Here is a 19,406-nt window from a genome sequence, read left to right as displayed (position 1 = left end):
GTTAGGAGGAGCAGGCAGGCTAGGAGGAGCAGGCAGGTTAGGAGGAGCAGGCAGGCTAGGAGGAGCAGGCAGGAGAGGAGGAGCAGGCAGGTTAGGAGGAGCAGGCAGGCTAGAAGGAGCAGGCAGGTTAGGAGGAGCAGGCAGGAGAGGAAGAACAGGCAGGTTAGGAGGAGCAGGCAGGAGAGGAGGAGCAGGCAGGTTAGGAGGAGCAGGCAGGCTAGGAGGAGCAGGCAGGAGAGGAGGAGCAGGCAAGTTAGGAGGAGCAGGCAGGCTAGGAGGAGCAGGCAGGTTAGGAGGAGCAGGCAGGTTAGGAGGAGCAGGCAGGCTAGGAGGAGCAGGCAAGTTAGGAGGAGCAGGCAGGCTAGGAGGAGCAGGCAAGTTCGGAGGAGCAGGCAGGCTAGGAGGAGCAGACAGGTTAGGAGGAGCAGGCAGGTTAGGAGGAGCAGGCAGGCTAGGAGGAGCAGGCAGGTTAGGAGGAGCAGGCAGGCTAGGAGGAGCAGGCAGGTTAGGAGGAGCAGGCAGGCTAGGAGGAGCAGGCAGGTTAGGAAGAGCAGGCAGGTTAGGAGGAGCAGGCAGGCTAGGAGGAGCAGGCAGGCTAGGAGGAGCAGGCAAGTTAGGAGGAGCAGGCAGGCTAGGAGGAGCAGGCAGGTTAGGAGGAGCAGGCAGGCTAGGAGGAGCAGGCAGGAGAGGAGGAGCAGGCAGGTTAGGAGGAGCAGGCAGGCTAGGAGGAGCAGGCAGGTTAGGAGGAGCAGGCAGGAGAGGAGGAGCAGGCAGGTTAGGAGGAGCAGGCAGGTTAGGAGGAGCAGGCAGGTTAGGAGGAGCAGGCAGGCTGTTCTGAGTCTTTGGGACTGATGGAACCATGCTGCCTCTGGGAGAAAAGGTTCTGAGGGAGAGGGTTCTGGGGAAGAGGATTCTGGGGGAGAGGGTTCTGGGGGAGAGGGTTCTGGGGGAGAGGGTTCTGGGGAAGAGGATTCTGGGGAAGAGGGTTCTGGGGGAGTGAGATGGGATATTTGGCCTTGTTGCCTCTGTGGGAGATTAGAAGCTATGTGGCTGAGCCAGTGGACTGGATAGGGCCCACCCTGGGCACCCTTGGATTCTCCTTGGAGATGGGTCATTGGGCTGGGTGACCCCTAATTACACTCCTGACCTTTTACAAAACACTTCTGTCATGGAGGGATGGTGTTACTGTCACCTGATGAGCCCACGTGGCCTCAAGGTCTAGCTGGGAGATGCATCACACAGCAACAAGCACCGTCTCACAGTATGACAACCTGCTAGGTGCTATGCGTTCTAGGATATAAACGTTATAAAAAAGAACATGTATATTTTGTGTTCGAAATATTTCAGCCGTCCATGACAAGACTGTGCATTTGAAACAGCAGCAGATACATGTGTCCACTAGATGGCAGAAAATAGAAGATGTACTACTGGATATAGTTCTGATGTTCTTGTTTTAATCACTCCCTCATTTGTTGAATGTGACATTTAAATCGTTGTAGGCTACAGAAAGTAGATATATTTTCTACCATAACTTAACATCGTGTATTCATTTTTTATTTCAGACAGAGCTTTTTTGAGGAAACTGGAATGCATATAAATTGTATTACATTTGTATCTTAAAATGCACCCCCCTTTACACACACACACACACACACACACACACATACACACACACACACGCACACGCAGACACCTTGACAATCTTTGTGCTTGTATGATAAATAAAATATTATATTTCAATACAGAGAGCACCTGTTATCACGTAAGATTGTAAATATTTAATTTGAAAACTTTTAACAAATGACCTAATCAACAACGCAATTATGAATTAATATACGTTGTAATAAAAAGTCTATCTGCAGCATTCGAACACTGAGAATAGCATCCGATATCCTACACAACCTAGCAAAATTCTATAGCCAACACAACCTTCCTTTCATTATCGCTTGTGTCGCTTACCAACCTAAACACAAACGCGCTACACTCAATCGATAGACCTGCTTATGGATAAATTCTAAGTGACACTCTTTAAGTTTGTTCAGAAGTACTGATCCTTGTTGAAATTATTCGCATGAACGATAGTATGTAGGTTATTGTAATAAGTAAGCCAATAAGCAAATAGGTGTTGGTATAATAAAATTGGCAGTCTTATCTGGTGCACAACACCAACTAACTTAACAGGCCTAGCACATATGATATATCATCTACATTTAATAATATATTCAATATAATTTTTATTAGATACAACCTGGTTGTAGACTTCTTCTTGCTGATATAACATATCAAAATGAAATTTGATTTCTGAAAACAAACTGTGTCAAAGGCAGGAACAGATTTTAACAGCGTTTGAGTTTGTTTATATAAAACCTACATAAAACCTGTACATACATAGTTCCCTAAACTGCACCACGTTCTACTGACCTTTTTTTTTCACTTGTCAGGTCTGAACAATCAAGTGACATGACCACAGACTCCGCCTCCTGCTTATTCTCAGGTACCGGTAAGTACACCGCTATATCCTCCGTCCACACGGACTAACCACGAGACTTAGGATACTCTATGCTACACTGCAGCTACATAATCAATTCATCTTGCAGGTAGGTTGCTTTCAAACGACATTTCCTTGAATTGTTACATTTATTGTAATTTATTTACAGATGTGTGTTTTAAAGTAAACATTTTAAGTTGCTTTAGTTTACTGTTCTAGATTGTTTTAGTTTCTGATTGAAAGTCTTTGAACTATTTTAGCCACTATTTTCAACCTTTTCCTTTTCGTTTCTCAGACTTTTATACGGGAGAGTTTAGACAGGGTTCTACCTCCTTGCGAGCAACACCAACCTTTAATCACGTCTTTTTTGTTAAATAGATCCAATTAATAATGACCAGTTATTATCTGGATGGTCTAATATATGCAACTAACAAAAAAATCCAATTAAGAATCTGACCCTGTTTTGTATTTGTGCGCATACAAATATGTTATATGAACTAAATCAAAATGCTAATCGTGTTTCATTGTTTTGATATAGAAACTATTTTCAAATCAAAACTTGGGTCCTTGAGACTAAAACATGTGACTGGTATTGGTATGTTTGCGTCTTCCACCACCACAGTGGTTTCATTTCATTACTGCAGAAGGAAGAAAACAAAAAACTGTTTGTGGCAATGTGGATTTGCAAACAAATTATTTTATTGAATGTTGTCTGACACTCAAATGTAGTCTGTTTCTCTGTTCTTGGAGATCCAGATAGTGAACTGTCATGGTCTATGCTCTAGATCTGGGTAGGGTAATATGATCAGCATATTAAAGGTCTAATGCAGAACTTGTTTTGCAGGTATTAAGTGGGGATGCCCGAGCGCTCAGCCATCCCGGTCTTCCAGCAGCCCTGGAGCATTAGCAGCTTGCAGGAGCAGTCAGACAGCAGCTTGCAGGAGCAGTCAGACAGCAGCTTGCAGGAGCAGTCAGACAGCAGCTTGCAGGAGCAGTCAGACAGCAGCTTGCAGGAGCAGTCAGACAGCAGCTTGCAGGAGCAGTCAGGCAGCAGCTTGCAGGAGCAGTCAGGCAGCAGCACAGGGGAGGGACGAGCTGAAGGAGACACCAGCGGAGGAGGGAGCACAGAGGAGGTGCAGAGTCTCCAGCACAAACAGGTACCTTCATCCTCCTTCTCTTCCTCCTCCTCCTCTTCCTCCTCCTTCCACCTCCTCACTCTTCATCCTCCTCCTCCTCCTCCAAACTTCTTTCTAGAACCTCAATAATAACTCCTCGTTAACTGACAACTTTGTCACAACTGTTCATAATGAATGTGTAAAAAACGAATACATTTGATATCTATAAAATCATTGGGAACACTGTGATTAGACTACTAGACCACAGTGACTGATATAATTATATTGTGGACTTCTTCTGGGAGAGAATTTGGTGTGACACAGTCATGTTTGTTGTGGTAGAGATTTCATATGAGGTGTAATCAGAGTGGAGAGTTTACACGCTGCTGTTTGTCCTTCATTATTACTCTGTAACACAGGGCTGGAGAGCAATCACTGTCGACAGAGCCAGTCCAAACAAATGCAAGGAAAGACAAACAAGCACAGCCAACATCATTTTATGGTTGTCCGTTACAATTGCCTGTGAGAGAATCTTAATCGAGGGAATCAATATAAGAACAGAGAGGATGAACGTTCCCCACCCTCCTCCTCCCCTCATCCTCCCCTCCTCCTTCCCTCCTCTGTCTGTCTCTCTCTCTCTCTACCTCTCTACCTCTCTGTCTGTCTGTCTGTCTGTCTGTCTCTCTCTCTCTCTCTCTCTCTCTCTCTCTCTCTCTCTCTCTCTCTCTCTCTCTCTCTCTCTCTCTCTCTCTCTCTCTCTCTCTCTCTCTCTCTCTCTCTCTCTCTCTGTCTGTCTTGTCTGTCTTGTCTGTCTGTCTGTTTGTCGTGAACCTTGCTTTGTCAGACAGCACTTTGAAAGTATCTGCATGACCTTGAGCGTGCTTTGTCTGGTAACAAGAAAACATAGTGACATGATAATAGACATTATCATGGAACGTATAAAAGAATGCGTTTGCAAGTGTGAACTTATTGTCATTTCACATTTTGATGTGGCTGATGTTAGGGAAGTCAGTCTACATGCTTGAACTCTTTTCAGATCCTGAAAGCAGCAAAGACCTTACTGCGCCAGCAGTACAGGACTGGCCTGGAGCCCCAGAGCACTGCTAAGAGTCAGCCTCTTCAGGTGCCATTAAACGCTTTCATATCTTAGAGAGGATTCTTCACTGACACAATCACAGTAATTTATTAGGCCCTGCAGATGAAAGATCAATTATTCTGTGTTGTACAAAATTATTCTCCGGCAATTGCTTGTGTAATCACAAACTATCCTTAAAACATTTTAACCATAGATATCCTTACATGTACGTCTAAGGACAAAAAACATCTAAGGAATAAAACTATTGATGTTTATGAAAAGCCCATAAAATGATTTTTCAAATGACCACCACAACCCTAACTCAACCTTCATGTCCTGAATTCCCCAGTCACATGGTTTTGTCTTTTTGATTATAATTGTATTTAATATTCTGTAACTCTCACAGGTATGTATACAGTAAGGTGAATTCCTTCAGTTACAAATCAGTTGATCTGTGAAGAAATGCCTACCTTATCTTCCTTGAACATGAAACTCATGTAATTTCATCCAGTCTAAGATATCAAAAGAAATGATCCATTGTTGATCCTTTCTTGCCAAACCTCTGATGTCAACACAGACTGTCATTATTCTGGGGGTGTTTGCCTCGACTAATGTCCATAAATTTCTATCAGGCGTCACAACATGCATGTAATTAGTCTGCCGCTGTAATTAACTACTCAATCATCCTCCATCTCATTTTAGGGTCACCTTTAACTGACACGACTTCTCATCATGGCTCCGTAGTCAGTTTAGAGGACTGTGAATCTGTGATCGTTGCACTTTTAAATGTTCCATCCGACTGTCTGGCGCCCAACCCTTGACATGTGTCCTGTTTGGCTCCACATCCCCTCCTCTCTCAGGTCTCCCTCGCCCTGATGAGCCCCCTTCCGGTGCACCATCTCCTGACTCCCAGCCAGATCCAGCTTCTGCTTCAGCAGCAGCAAGCCGTGATGCTACACCAGGTAACACCCCACACTGACCGGTCGTTGTACTGAAGTCTAAGGTAGCAGCATCTAATTCATTTCCCCCCAAATTCTCTCAAATCAAGCAACACATGAAGGACTTTTACAAGCAGCAGCAACAACAGATTTACCTCCAACTGTTGCAGCAGAAGAACCCAGAGAAGAGAGTAACCGAGGTTTGTGACCTAAACGAGATCCTTTCCTGAGGCTTCATGTAAAAATAAGTCCTACATTTAAATCTTCCGAAGCTAGTCTGTCGTGGTCTGACTGTGTGTTCTCTCGGCGTGGCTCAGCCCTCCCTACAGCAGCTGCTGTTTCAGCAGTTGCAGCAGTTGGGACAACTCCTCCTGCCCTCACCCGCCCTGCCTCCAGGTGAGCCTGTCTGGGTCGTCCTGCCAACAGCACTGGGACGTACCAAAGCTTGACCAAAGTCGTTCTTCAGCATTCAAGAACGACTGGGAAGATAAACACGCGGCTCGCAACTATATGGACACACACACGTGCTGTTTGAGAATGGCATTGTGTTATACACACGATAAATACATCACTTTGACTTTGACAGGTGAAAGTAGAGGAACTAGCCCGGACTGTACCAACTCTACCACCACCCCACCGTCTACCCCCTCTACAGCCTCAGTGAACCTGGACCAGGAGAAATCTCAACCCCCCCGCAGAACTGAATGGTACTCCCCTCCCGCTGTTGTTCAGTCAAGAACAGAGTCGATAATACCTGTGTGCACGCAACAAAGACCTGTCAATGTCGGGCACCAGAGATGTGTGTTCACGATTGTAGCAAGGCTTCACTTCAATCCCCACGGGGCAAACACATCCCATTTTGTTTGTTTGTTTACCTTTTTAACAGGCAAAGTAAAATATATTCTAAAAAGCCGTAGATATGTTGAACAGATACGAAATCAAAAGCCAGGTTTTCATTAACATTTTTTTGTGTTGGCCTTCCACCCTGTTTTAAGAAAAACATAACAGCATGTCGTTTTTGATGCTGTAGAGTGTTGATTAAATGTGTTCATCCAACTTGCCCTTCCTGTTCTCCCTCCAGCGTCCCTGATGTGGATTGCTCAGCCACACAGCGGCTCTACAGTCACGGCGTGTGTAACTGGGCTGGCTGTGAGTGTGTTTGTGAAAACATCGGCCAGTTTGTGAGGTACAGTATGTTTCCCAAGACTCTTCACCAGTTTGATATTCATTATTGCCCAAGAATACATGTATTGCAAAATGTATAGATTTAACCCCAAAATGTGTGTGTGTGTGTGTGTTTAGACACCTGGGTAATGAGCACCCCTTGGATGCCCGCAGCACTGCCCAGTGCAGGGTCCAGGTGCAGGTGGTTCAGCAGCTGGATCTCCAGGTGAAAGACCACCTCTTACTCTGTCATGATTGTTTCATAACGAGCTAGTCAAATGCCCCAAGCTCTTAAAACAAATATGCCTAAATATTCTTCCTCACCATTGTCCGTCTCCACTTGGTTTCATCTTCTTGTAACTGTAAAAACATGTCTCGACAACTCAATGCCACGCCTGAACTGTCTTGCTGACTCTTGACTTCTGTTCTCCTCCCCCTCCTCCTCTCTTCCCCTCCTCCTCCTCCTCCTCCTCCTCCTCTTCCCCTCCTCCTCCCCCCCTCCTCTCCTCCCCTCCTCCTCCTCCCCCCTCCCCCCCTCCTTCTCCCTCCCTCCTCCCCCCCTCCCCTCCTTCTCCTCCTCCTCCTCCCCCTCCCCTCCTCCTCCTCCCCCCCTCCCCTCCTCCTTCTCCTCCTCCTCCTCCCCCTCCTCCTCCTCCCTCCCTCCTCCTCCTCCCCCCCCCCTCCTTCTTCTCCTCCTCCTCCCCTCCCCTCCTCTTCCTAAATCAGCTTTCTAAAGAGAGAGAGCGTCTCCAAGCAATGTTGGCTCACCTGCATCTGCCACCAGAGCCTCAGACACCATCCTCATGTGTGAGTCTGTCTTTCACACACATTCACACACACACACACACACACACACACTCTATCTGGGCCTGGGTGACCCGTGCAACTGTTTTGTGTCAAACTGAGAAAAAGCAATACAATTTGAAAGTGTATGATTTTGAAGAAATAATTTAATTAATGCTATGAAGAAACCCTGTCCCACACCCATTTGTGATAATAACACATCTTTCTGCAAGCTCATCTTCTCTGTCCTGCAGCATTGGTTCAGTGTCCTGTTGGTCAGTAATTTATATTTAGTTCCATGACCTAGAGAGCCATAACCTAGAGAGCCATGACCTAGAGAGCCATTTACAACTGACTGAGCATGACAAGATGTGTCTTAAGAGGAGAAAACGGAGAGACGGTTTGGAGGAGGTAAACATGACATCAGGGTTCCAGACTGAGGCTTCTCTATCAGGGTTCCAGACTGAGGCTTCTCCATCAGGGTTCCAGACTGAGGCTTCTCCATCAGGGTTCCAGACTGAGGCTTCTCCATCAGGGTTCCAGACTGAGGCTTCTCCATCAGGGTTCCAGACTGAGGCTTCTCCATCAGGGTTCCAGACTGAGGCTTCTCCATCAGGGTTCCAGACTGAGGCTTCTCCATCAGGGTTCCAGACTGAGGTTTCTCCATCAGGGTTCCAGACTGAGGCTTCTCCATCAGGGTTCCAGACTGAGGCTTCTCCATCAGGGTTCCAGACTGAGGCTTCTCCATCAGGGTTCCAGACTGAGGCTTCTCCATCAGGGTTCCTGACTGAGGCTTCTCTTGGAGGAACGTTTCAGGAGGATTCCTGAGCTCACAAATAGAATATCTTCAATGCGGCGTCCTCGTATTTCTATACATGATTTCACAAATAGATGCAGAATGCTTTTAGATTTTTGTGATGATTTATCAAACTGAAATTTCCTGAACCAAAAACGTTTGATCTATGAAAACGTTCTTATCTGTGTTTATCCCTCCATGTGTTGGCTCTCTGTCTTCATATAACACAGCTGTTGACACCAGATGCTACTGTTTTAAAACAGCAGTCCACCAGACAAGTCAGGATAACAGAGAAAACGACTCCTTAGCTAATCCATCTAATCAATACTGCACCGTAATCACAATTCATACAATACAATTTCACAGTTAAATTAGTAATGATTGGCTTTCTTCTCTTCGGGATATTAGAAGAATCACAGCAAAGGAAGCCTGTCTAATCGCATCTGTTACAGGCTATTTAAAAGCTAATTCCTTCTCTATCTCATTTCTATCCTTCTCTGCCCCCACCCCTCCCCACCCCACCCCACCTCTCCCCTCCCCTCACCTCCCCACCCCACCCTACCCTACCCCACCCCACCCCACCCCACCCCACCCCACCCCACCCCACCCCACCCCACCCCACCACACCCTACCCCACCCCACCCCACCCCACCCTGCCCCTACAGCTGCCCCCTTCGTCTCCAGAGCTGCCCCAGGAGTCCCCTCCACCTGCGGCGGCCCCAGGCAGCCCCCTGTCTCTGGGGTCTGGAGGACCCTACCCCCCCTACCCCGCCACCATCCCCAGCGCAGGAGCCCTGAGACACCACTCCGAGCAACACCCGTCTTTCCTTCCCCTGTCCTCAGGTATCAGTCATCCTTACGAACACTCACTCATTGCAAAACACAACACTTTAGAACCTCACTCTCTCTGTGAGTGAGAAAAGAGAATCTGAACTTTTTATTATAATCTGGGAGAGATGATACTGGCTCCACAAGAGGATTTTTATGGTGACGACCATATAAATCTTGTATGTTTTTAAAACATAAAAAATAACAATAAAAGACATGTAAAATGTTTAAATAAAATCAAAAGTTCTTGTGTAACTGTCTGATGATGCCATTTCTTTCCTAGATACTGGACAAACTTTCGAGCTGTACGAGAATGCAGATATCCGACCTCCTTATACCTACGCGACTCTGATAAGACAGGTATGCACTTGCCACAGTGTTTAATCACCTCCCTGCATCGTAAACAGTGGACACTCGAAGGTACCTCTGCTCTTCAGTCTTGATCTGAGTAGTTTGTGTCCTCCAGGCCATAGTGGAGGCACCAGACCTGCAACTCACTCTCAGTGAGGTCTACAGCTGGTTCACCAGAACATTCGCCTATTTCAGACGCAACGCAGCAACTTGGAAGGTACTGCTAAACACATTTGGAATTTAAGAATTGTAATGATTATATATATATATCGGCACACAATGTTCTTAAATTAAAACGACTTATGAAGGGATGATGAATCAGGCTTGCTCTGTCACCCGTCACACTCCCAGAATGCCGTGCGGCACAACCTGAGTCTGCACAAGTGCTTTGTGCGCGTGGAGAACGTGAAGGGGGCCGTGTGGATGGTGGACGAGGAGGAGTACCTGAGGAGGCGGTCTCAGAAGATCTCAGGGTGAGATGCTGCTCTGTCCCTGTCCAGGACACCGTCCGGTCTGCTCACAACACACAGCAGTGGTCCTCACCCCTGGTCTGCTCACAACACCGCACAGCAGTGGTCCTCACCCCTGGTCTGCTCACAACACCGCACAGCAGTGGTCCTCACCCCCGGTCTGCTCACAACACCGCACAGCAGTGGTCCTCACCCCCGGTCTGCTCACAACACCGCACAGCAGTGGTCCTCACCCCTGGTCTGCTCACAACACCGCACAGCAGTGGTCCTCACCCCCGGTCTGCTCACAACACCGCACAGCAGTGGTCCTCACCCCCGGTCTGCTCACAACACCGCACAGCAGTGGTCCTCACCCCTGGTCTGCTCACAACACCGCACAGCAGTGGTCCTCACCCCCGGTCTGCTCACAACACCGCACAGCAGTGGTCCTCACCCCCGGTCTGCTCACAACACCGCACAGCAGTGGTCCTCACCCCTGGTCTGCTCACAACACCGCACAGCAGTGGTCCTCACCCCCGGTCTGCTCACAACACCGCACAGCAGTGGTCCTCACCCCCGGTCTGCTCACAACACCGCACAGCAGTGGTCCTCACCCCCGGTCTGCTCACAACACCGCACAGCAGTGGTCCTCACCCCCGGTCTGCTCACAACACCGCACAGCAGTGGTCCTCACCCCTGGTCCTCAGGGACCTCCTGTCCTGCATGTTCTAGATGTTTCCCTGCTCCAACACACCTGATTCTAATGAATGGCCGTTACCAGGTTTCTGCAGAGCTTGATAACGATTCATTAGAATCACTTGTGTTGGAGCAGGTAAACAACTAAACACTGCAGGGCAGGGGGTCCTGAGGACCAGGGTTAAGAACCACTGCTGTTCAATGTAGATTCCCTATTGTCCTGGCGTCCTTAGATTAGGAAATATAAGTTATCATGTTGATTGCATACAAAACATTGGTTTGATTGAAGTCTGTCATGTGGGCGTGACTGCAGTGTCTGATGCAGATATGAGTCAGGATAGATATGATTCTCAGTCAGACTAAATTAGGATCTTGGTCGTGGTGATAGACCTTGCCTCTGGCTATGTCAGTCATCAGGGTTTGAGAACTCATACCAGATATTGATTGTTTGAGTATTTCAAATGTATGAGGGCCAAAATGACTTTTTCAGTTTCTGTTGCTTTATTGTTCTTTCCATCGAAGCACATCGGTGGGCAAGCACCTGGCCTTGAGCCTGCCGTATGGGACCACCGTCACAGCCAGAGCGCAGGTGAGCTGATCCCCTCCTCGTCACCGCAGCCAGCTGTGGACGGGGCTGATGTGACACTGGCTGTCCCTGTCTCTCTCGTCCTCTCAGACTTCCCTGGCCGAGGCTGCTGGGACAAGGAGGGGAGACCCAGGGACGAGGAGGGGAGACCCAGGGACCAGGAGGGGAGACCCAGGGACCAGGAGGGGAGACCCAGGGACGAGGAGGGGAGACCCAGGGACCAGGAGCGGAGACCCAGGGACCAGGAGGGGAGACCCAGGGACCAGGAGGGGAGACCCAGGGACCAGGAGGGGAGACCCAGGGACCAGGAGGGGAGACCCAGGTGTGAGAAGGGGAGACCCAGGTGTGAGAAGGGGAGACCCAGGCTGTATCAGCAGCAGCTGCCAGGAGCCCCAGGACTCTGACTCCCCCAGCAGACCTGGCTCCCCTCGACACGCCCAGAGGTGAAGGCCAACTACAGTTTGATAACGTGATAAAAAATAAATAACTGTTATTGAATTTGATTGGCCTGTGTCACGTCACTTAGGTGTACTCTGGTGGGATGGGGGTTGTAACTCAGAGAATTTAACTGTAGATCAAGATCACGGGTTCAAATCTTCCCGTATGTCTCTTGGTTGAAAACACTAAATGAATACATTAGATGTATCTTAACAAGCAGCCTTTGGTATTCCTGACAGGCCAATCATGGAAGATCAAGAATGTCTGTCAGTGGTGACAACAACCAATCACAGCCCAGAACCACGGCAGGATGCAGAGCTAGAAGAGGGGCAGTTATCAGACCTGGACTGACCCCATGTGACCTGCAAGGTGCATAGCCTCTCCACATGGCTTCAGACAGACACGTTTTCATAAAATAAATTGAGATTTCTGTTCCGTGTTCAGCTTACAGCAGTGTGTGTACACAGTGTTAGGGGGGTGTGGTTGTGTGGTAGCATTTACACATAGTGATGTTTCTTCCCTCAAACTGTTGACGATATGTAATTGTTGTCAGTGATTCTATGTGTCTGTAGTGTCTGTGAAACACTAAACTTAAAAATGCGAAGAGAATGTAGTTTTTTTCACAAATGTTTCAATGTATTCACAAAACATGTGAATGTTCTGGGTTTATGGCTGGAATAGACCCAAACTGTAAAGTTTTTAAGCATGCAACACTCTCTACCTCCTAACAGAAAACACTATATGGTGTATGTCCTATATACCCAAATGTTTAATTAGTGTAATAAATACAGGCTGATTGTTTCAAATTGTGTTTGATTTGTGTAAGTACTATGACTATTCCATATTACTGTGAACATTTCTAATGAAGACCAAAAACACAAATCAAACTAAATAGTATAAGAGCCGACAGGTTACACTGTGGCTTGTAATTTTATTGTTATTATTATATCTATCTTTACAAACAACTAGAGTGTAATAAACCACCCATGCATGTCTGTGAACCTCACACCAGTGTTGCCAGGAAAGAGAATCTCCTAATTAGGTAAAGAACAAAGAACCCATCTCGCTGTTTCCTGTTTTAACTCTGCGTTTCAGGCTCATGTCAGTAACTGCCTGTGGTGATAAAGAGTCTTAGTTAGGTTTACTGTTGGTTTACTGTTGTTTCAGGGTATGTTTTGATTCTCTGTCAGCCCATTAGGAGGCCTTTTCTGATAACCTCTCTCTGACGTGTTTGTAGACTGAGGGTTAGCATGGAGGGAGACAACTGGAACTCTTTTCCTGGTGGGAGGGGCTGCGTACCTTCTCTGAAGTGCCACGTCCTCATTGTGAGACGAGCAAGTCAACATGTTCTTCTAGACATCTCTTTGACAGAAGTTAGTCAACAACCGTAAAGGGCTTCAACTCAAAACTTATCATGGCACTGTTGTTTTTCAATTAGTTTTATTTTTGATTTCAGTGTTTACAAATACTGGACTGGCTATCACTACTTCCATGAGTATTATCAGTTATTTATAAAAGTGTAAACATTGTCACATTAATAGTTACACACACAGGGACCACACTGAATTTGATCACAGTAATACATGTGATTACAATTAAAGGAGATTTGATGAAGAAACAGTTATATTACGCTTGAGGTGTTGAGTGCAACAGCAGAAATGACACTAATAAGTGTCCTGCCTTTGCAAGTCATGTTCAAATGACTGCATCCCCCCTTCAGCAGACCAGCTGTGAACTAGTAAATGAAAACACATTAAGACCACCAGCCCTAAACAACGATCATCACAGCTACTAAATTACTAGTATTATAAATAACTAATAATATAATAATAAATCCTCCATGTGCTTCCGCCTAATTCCTGGTCTAGTTGTACATTTCATCTCACATCCAGCTAAGTGAATCCGAGTGGCATAACTATGCTTGTCGGACAATTTAGTTGTTTCAAAACCAAACTGTCGACACAGCTTTCCGGCATCGTAACCGTGGGAGTGGGCTGACGACAGAACAGTAACGGCTCCACGTTTGCGAGCCGTGAAGTGGCTGACAAGCATCGTTAGTGAGGTGAACACTGGCCTTCCTTTGAGGTTTGTTTTCCAAGCAGCAGCAACCCCCTTGCTTTAGAAGATGTGACCACTTACCCATCCATCCTGTGTACCATCTTTAGACACTGATGCCAATCAGGATCCTAATGATGAAAACGTGTGTTTTGTCTCTAACCAATGCTGGTCTCTAGTCGTTTTTATGATAATAGGGAACAGTTTATCAACAAGAAATAGGGACACTACAGAACATGTCTTATAAAAAGAAGTGCCATTTCCTCTGAATTCAAGAAGAACAAGGGGGATGGAACGCTGTTACGTTACTTAAACACATTTACGTGTGCTAAGACCTGTCAGGTGATCTGGACAGGAGCTGGTGGAGGGTTTTACAGGGTGTGTGTGTGTGTGTGTCAGTGTGTGTGTCACCACTTCCTTGTGTGTGTGTCTGCTCATCTAACAAGCGTGTGTGGCATGTGTCTCCATTGTGTTAGAAGCGCAATGCAGAACATAGGAGTTTCTCGCCTTCCCGTCCTCCCCACGTTCTGACCGTCTGTCCTGGCCCGTCTGTGCGGCTGGAGGGGAGGGCGGGGGAATCAGACACTCTTTGGTGATTTTCAAGTGTCTTTAAGACAACAGATGACAGACTGATACACACACACATGCACACACACACTGGCCTGAGTCAGAGGGCTGGAGTGGTTCAAAGTGTTTTTCTGTGAAGAGGAGTGCTGACTTGTTGTGAGGAAGGTACATCTTCAGATGAGGATGTTGCTGGGGCAGAGATTTCTCCTCAGTCTAGTGGTTATGAATTGACAGCATTGGACTCAGGAGCTATGTGGATAAAAGAAATCAAAGTCAAGAAAAACCCATGGACGGAACACTGGACGACATTCATGAGGAGCAAAAGCCAGCACAACCAGGCAAGATTATGATATAATATAAGAATCTTGTATAGTTCTTTTGCTTTGTTATTCAGTATTAATATATAATGTTACACTGTCAGCAGAATATGGTAGTGAAATGGTCCCTTTCTATGTTGTATCTACTGCAGCAAGCTTTTTAGTCACCTCTTTATAATGTTCAAATATAATTAATGTGACTTTACACTTGTTATGACTCGAAAGGTTGTTTTTGCATAAACAATATATATATATATAAAGCCACATTTCCTGATAGACTGTAATTTTTCCATTTAAAAATAGTTCCATCCATTCTAACTGAAGGAGATACATCTGGTGTTCCTGTTCAGAAGGGAATCCCTGCCCAAGGTCACATGACCAGGGAAAATACCACCAGCACTGACCTCATCACAAGTATGCATGTTGTGAATCATCAACTGTACATGACTCAGTCACATTCACAAAGCGCTATAGAAAGGCCAATCATATGTTTTAACATTAGCATGAAATGATAAATATCCTGGTGCATGTGTAATATCTTAATAGGATAGTATTTTGAGTCATCATATTGTAATATATTATTGATAAGCAACAGACTTTCTACATTGCGCTTTAGTATAAGATGAGTCATTCTCAGCACTGTGTTAAACTGAGTCAGGGATTAAGAATGTAAGATCCTTTCACACCTTCCAAAGTTATAGAAACGTCCAGAAGACACACAGCAGCTAAGCAGATACAGTCAGAACAACAACACAACGAAACCTCCATGTTCTTAACAAAGTAACCTTCTCCTCTTCCTCTCAAGCACAGCCCCACCCCTCCACAGCTCCACCTCCGGCCCAGACGCCCTGGTCCCGGCCCCAGAGGGTCCTCCCCGGTCCTGGGGCACAGCAGGGTGGCCGTGGCCTGCCCCCCCTGTGCCCAGGCCGGGTGCAGGGCTCCTGTCTCTCGGTCCACAGCACCAGGAGAAGCCAGAGCAGAGAGAGCCTGGCCAGCACACGGACGCCTGGCACCAAACAAGACGGTAATTCACTTTACAAACTAAACACAGTAAAACATGATAGTAATGGAAACTGTGTGTGTAGTTTCAAATAACAGTCCAGGGCTTTCCGTATCACACAAACAGCCTCATGGAGTTGTCTACATAAAAAAAAAAAAAGATTATTTCGTTAGTTACAAGAGTGTTGTGTGTTGCATGGTGTTTTTACAGTAACAATAGTCATGATTACGTAGAACTGGGCTGGAAACAAGCGCTGAACACATTCTGTCCATCCTGAGTTTGATGTCCACCGACATCAGCGTTGTGTCTGTGAGGAAGATGGCCCTGCTGCTCCGCAGAGAAAAGATGAACCTTTCTCCCAGGAGACCGCTGCCACCTTCGTTTCATTTACTTACTTTAGTAAACAGGATGAAATACTCCAATTTGCATAAACCTGCTCCATATCTGGTCCCGGTAAAAGATAAAAACAATAAGCGCAGCTACACAACAATGAGTGGGCCAATAAAGATGCAGCATTAGGCATAACAAGGGTTAATTTTATGTAATTTTGCAGAAACTTAATTTCGATATCTGAGCAATTATCCTCTGACAGGTTTATTTGCTTAGTGGCTCATTACAAGTGGCCTTTTCAACTTCCCCTTGATTCTCCCAGAGGAGGAAAGTGCTGTGATTAGGTAAACACTATCGCACGCTAGCACTGAAACAGCTTTTTTAAGATAAGGATGGCACACACGGGAAATAAGAATACAGATGAAGGGAGGTTAACGTAGATCTTTTTTCCGGTTCTGGAAGCTGCTAGTCAGTGCTTGGTACAGTACTAACTCGCTTGGTTCCATTGTTTTTTCAACGTATATTTATTTCCAGACCCTGGAAATGTTCCACACCTGTTTCAAATGAATGGGTCGTTATCAAGCTCTGTAGAAGCCGGGTAATGACCATTCATTAGAATCAAGTGTGTTGGAGCAGGGAAATATCTAAAACATACAGGACAGCGGCTCTCGAGGACCATGGTTGCCTACCCCCGCCCTAACCCTACCCTTAACCTTTAATGTTATTCTAACCCTAAAACAACAACAAAAACTTTAAAAAGCATTAGAAGTTATGGGCTGCAGCAAAAGGGCCCCACAAGATCAAGATTATCTGGTTTCACTATAGGCCTACTCGAGGACATTTGGTCTCCACAAGGATAGTTAAACAAGACCACCACACACACACACACACACACACACAAAGAAAGAGAAAGGTTGCTGCCAGAGGCAGAGCCAGAAGGTTTTTCTATGGCTCTGGTTGCTGCTACTGAAACGACAACATACCCTAACATCCAGTCCTCTCTCTCTCTCTCTTCCTTCCTCGATATCGGTGACTTGTGCCCGGTGCTGGAAGGTTGCTGCCTGCCCCTGGTGATGGCCTGCCTGTCGTGCCAGTGCTCCGTGGTTGTCCTGGCCCTGCTGGAGGCCTGCTCCTCCTGCCTCCACTCCCTCTGCACCTCCTGCTGCCGCGGCTGCGCCCGCTGCTGCACCGCCCTCCAGGAGGCGCCCGTGGAGGAGCTCAACTGCCACGCGCACTGCCATTCCGTCCTTTTCGAGTCCTGCTGCGAGCCTACGGAGTGTCTCGAGTTCTGTCTGGAGTGTTCGGAGATCTGCCACCACAGCTAGCAGTCTGTGTGTGCCTTTTTCAAGTTTGTTGGACCTATTATAGTTACAGCATTGACCAGAAATGTAGGGGAGAGAGGGGGGGAGAGAAAGACATGCAGAAACGACGCGAGCCGGTGTTTTAGCGAAATCGGTGACCTGTCTAAAACGGTGACCAGGGGTTGCTGTTCAGCAAATGTTAGGGTTAGGGTTCAAACATTTGCAGAACAACGACCCCCGGTCACAGTTTTAGGTACAACACTGGAATCGAAACTGGGGCCGCTGTGTTAAGGCTAGCTAGCTAGCTACCTTAGCGGACACTACCTCGGTGAAGCAACAGCGTCTAGCGGACCAAAGCTAGAAGAGCTTTCAGCTGGCCCTCATTAGTAACGAACTGAAGAACAGTCCCCGCTACAGGACATGCTGTATCATGTAAGCACTCTCTTCATGGCCATTTGTTCAAGATTTGTATTCTCTGTTGATAAAGAGCATCCTACCAAGATAATGCCGTTGTGTCTTCGGTAGATAAGCCTACTGCTATTGACCCATTCAAAGCCACATCTAGTTGGACTCATTGTGTCAATTAAAGCAGTGAATAACAATCAATCTGCCGTCTTGAACACCAAAAACTCATACAAGTATGTGCTTTTTGATCAAAAATACATAAATAGCTGAAATATGTTTAATTCAACTGCTATGATTTGACATGAAGTAACTTTGGGGGCACGTTAACAATTAACAGCATGTAGGCTAATCATTTTGACCCGAGTGACCCATTTATTTGGAGGGTCTTCTTTAAATCTGCTAAAGTTCAGTTAGTTTTCCCCATGCAAGTCTCCAGCTTTGACTTACACCTTTAAAATCCTTTACAGCTAAGGAAAGAGGCGACGCTGAAGTTGTCATCTCTTTTTCGAATTCCTTTTCATAGGTGTCAGATAAAGCACTTGCAACATGAAAGAATGCCAGGCGTTAACTCGCAAGCTGACAAGAAGAGGGAATAAATGTTATGTTTATCCCCTGTGTGATTTTTGCAAGATAAATTCAAAAGCATCAAGGGTGCTTTTGAAACAAGCAATGTCCTGAAGATCGATGTCGGCTTCTTTAAGCTCGTTTCAAACAATGACAGGGAAGAGGCGAAATAAACAGCCCAAAATACAACAAAGACAACTAAAGACAACACTGTCAATGTGTCTGTTTGCCAAGAGACTAATTTATGGCACGTTGTAGAGTGGAAATCAAATCAAAGCAGCCCCTTTACCCACAAATCTCCTTGATTCGGTCGGCGACAAACAGTGGTGGCATTTTATTTTGAGCTCAGTGACCACAAACAAGCAAATAAAATACTCGTGTTTGTTTCCCATGTCCCTTTCAATTTATCCATTTTCTTATGGTTCCACTCTGGCCTAATGCCTTCCTCCAACAGGCTGTAATAAACCGCAGCAGGTAAATCAGTCTGTGGGAGCAGGGTGGCTCTGGTCAGGTTAACTGGACTGGCAAGAAAGGGGGGCGGGGGGTGGCGTGCTGTCATTTTGTAATGACAGCACGACACCCCCAATGATTTCCTGTCATGTTCAGGGCAAGTAAACATTATATATTATTGAACCACGGGGCCTCCATCCCTATCGGAGGATGTCAAATATAAATGTTGTATTAAAGCACTTTGACATTCACTGTTTCCAGTGTCCAGGTTTAGATCAACTTCATTATAAATTGAAAATTGACATGAATTCTTTCAAAGTGTTGAAGCACTATTATAGACCATATAAACTGTCCGTAAGTTCTGGTTTTTACCAATTATCGCTGTGTTGTTTAGCCGGTGGTGGAAAACGGACAGTTTTTTGCACGTGATTGGCTGCAGGCAAGCAACTCGAGTGGCGTAATCTGCAAACATTACAGGATGACCCCCTGTCGAATGATTTGTTTAATGTGTGCGTTGCTTTTCAAAACAAACCTTTCAACACGTCTTTATTCCAACTGTCTTCCCGTATCCCTGCCTGTCCTACAGCTCGGTGATGATGTTTGTAACCCCTTCAATCAAAACAGGATTTATGTATAGTGTATTAACTTGCATAAAAAAAGAACAAGTGAATAAAAGACATAATAGGTAGTCTGTCAATGTGCCCATCTAT

Source organism: Osmerus mordax, chromosome 4 (assembly GCF_038355195.1).
Source record: "Osmerus mordax isolate fOsmMor3 chromosome 4, fOsmMor3.pri, whole genome shotgun sequence".
In the NCBI taxonomy this organism is placed as follows: Eukaryota; Metazoa; Chordata; class Actinopteri; order Osmeriformes; family Osmeridae; genus Osmerus; species Osmerus mordax.
Note: the sequence above shows the minus strand (reverse complement) of the source record.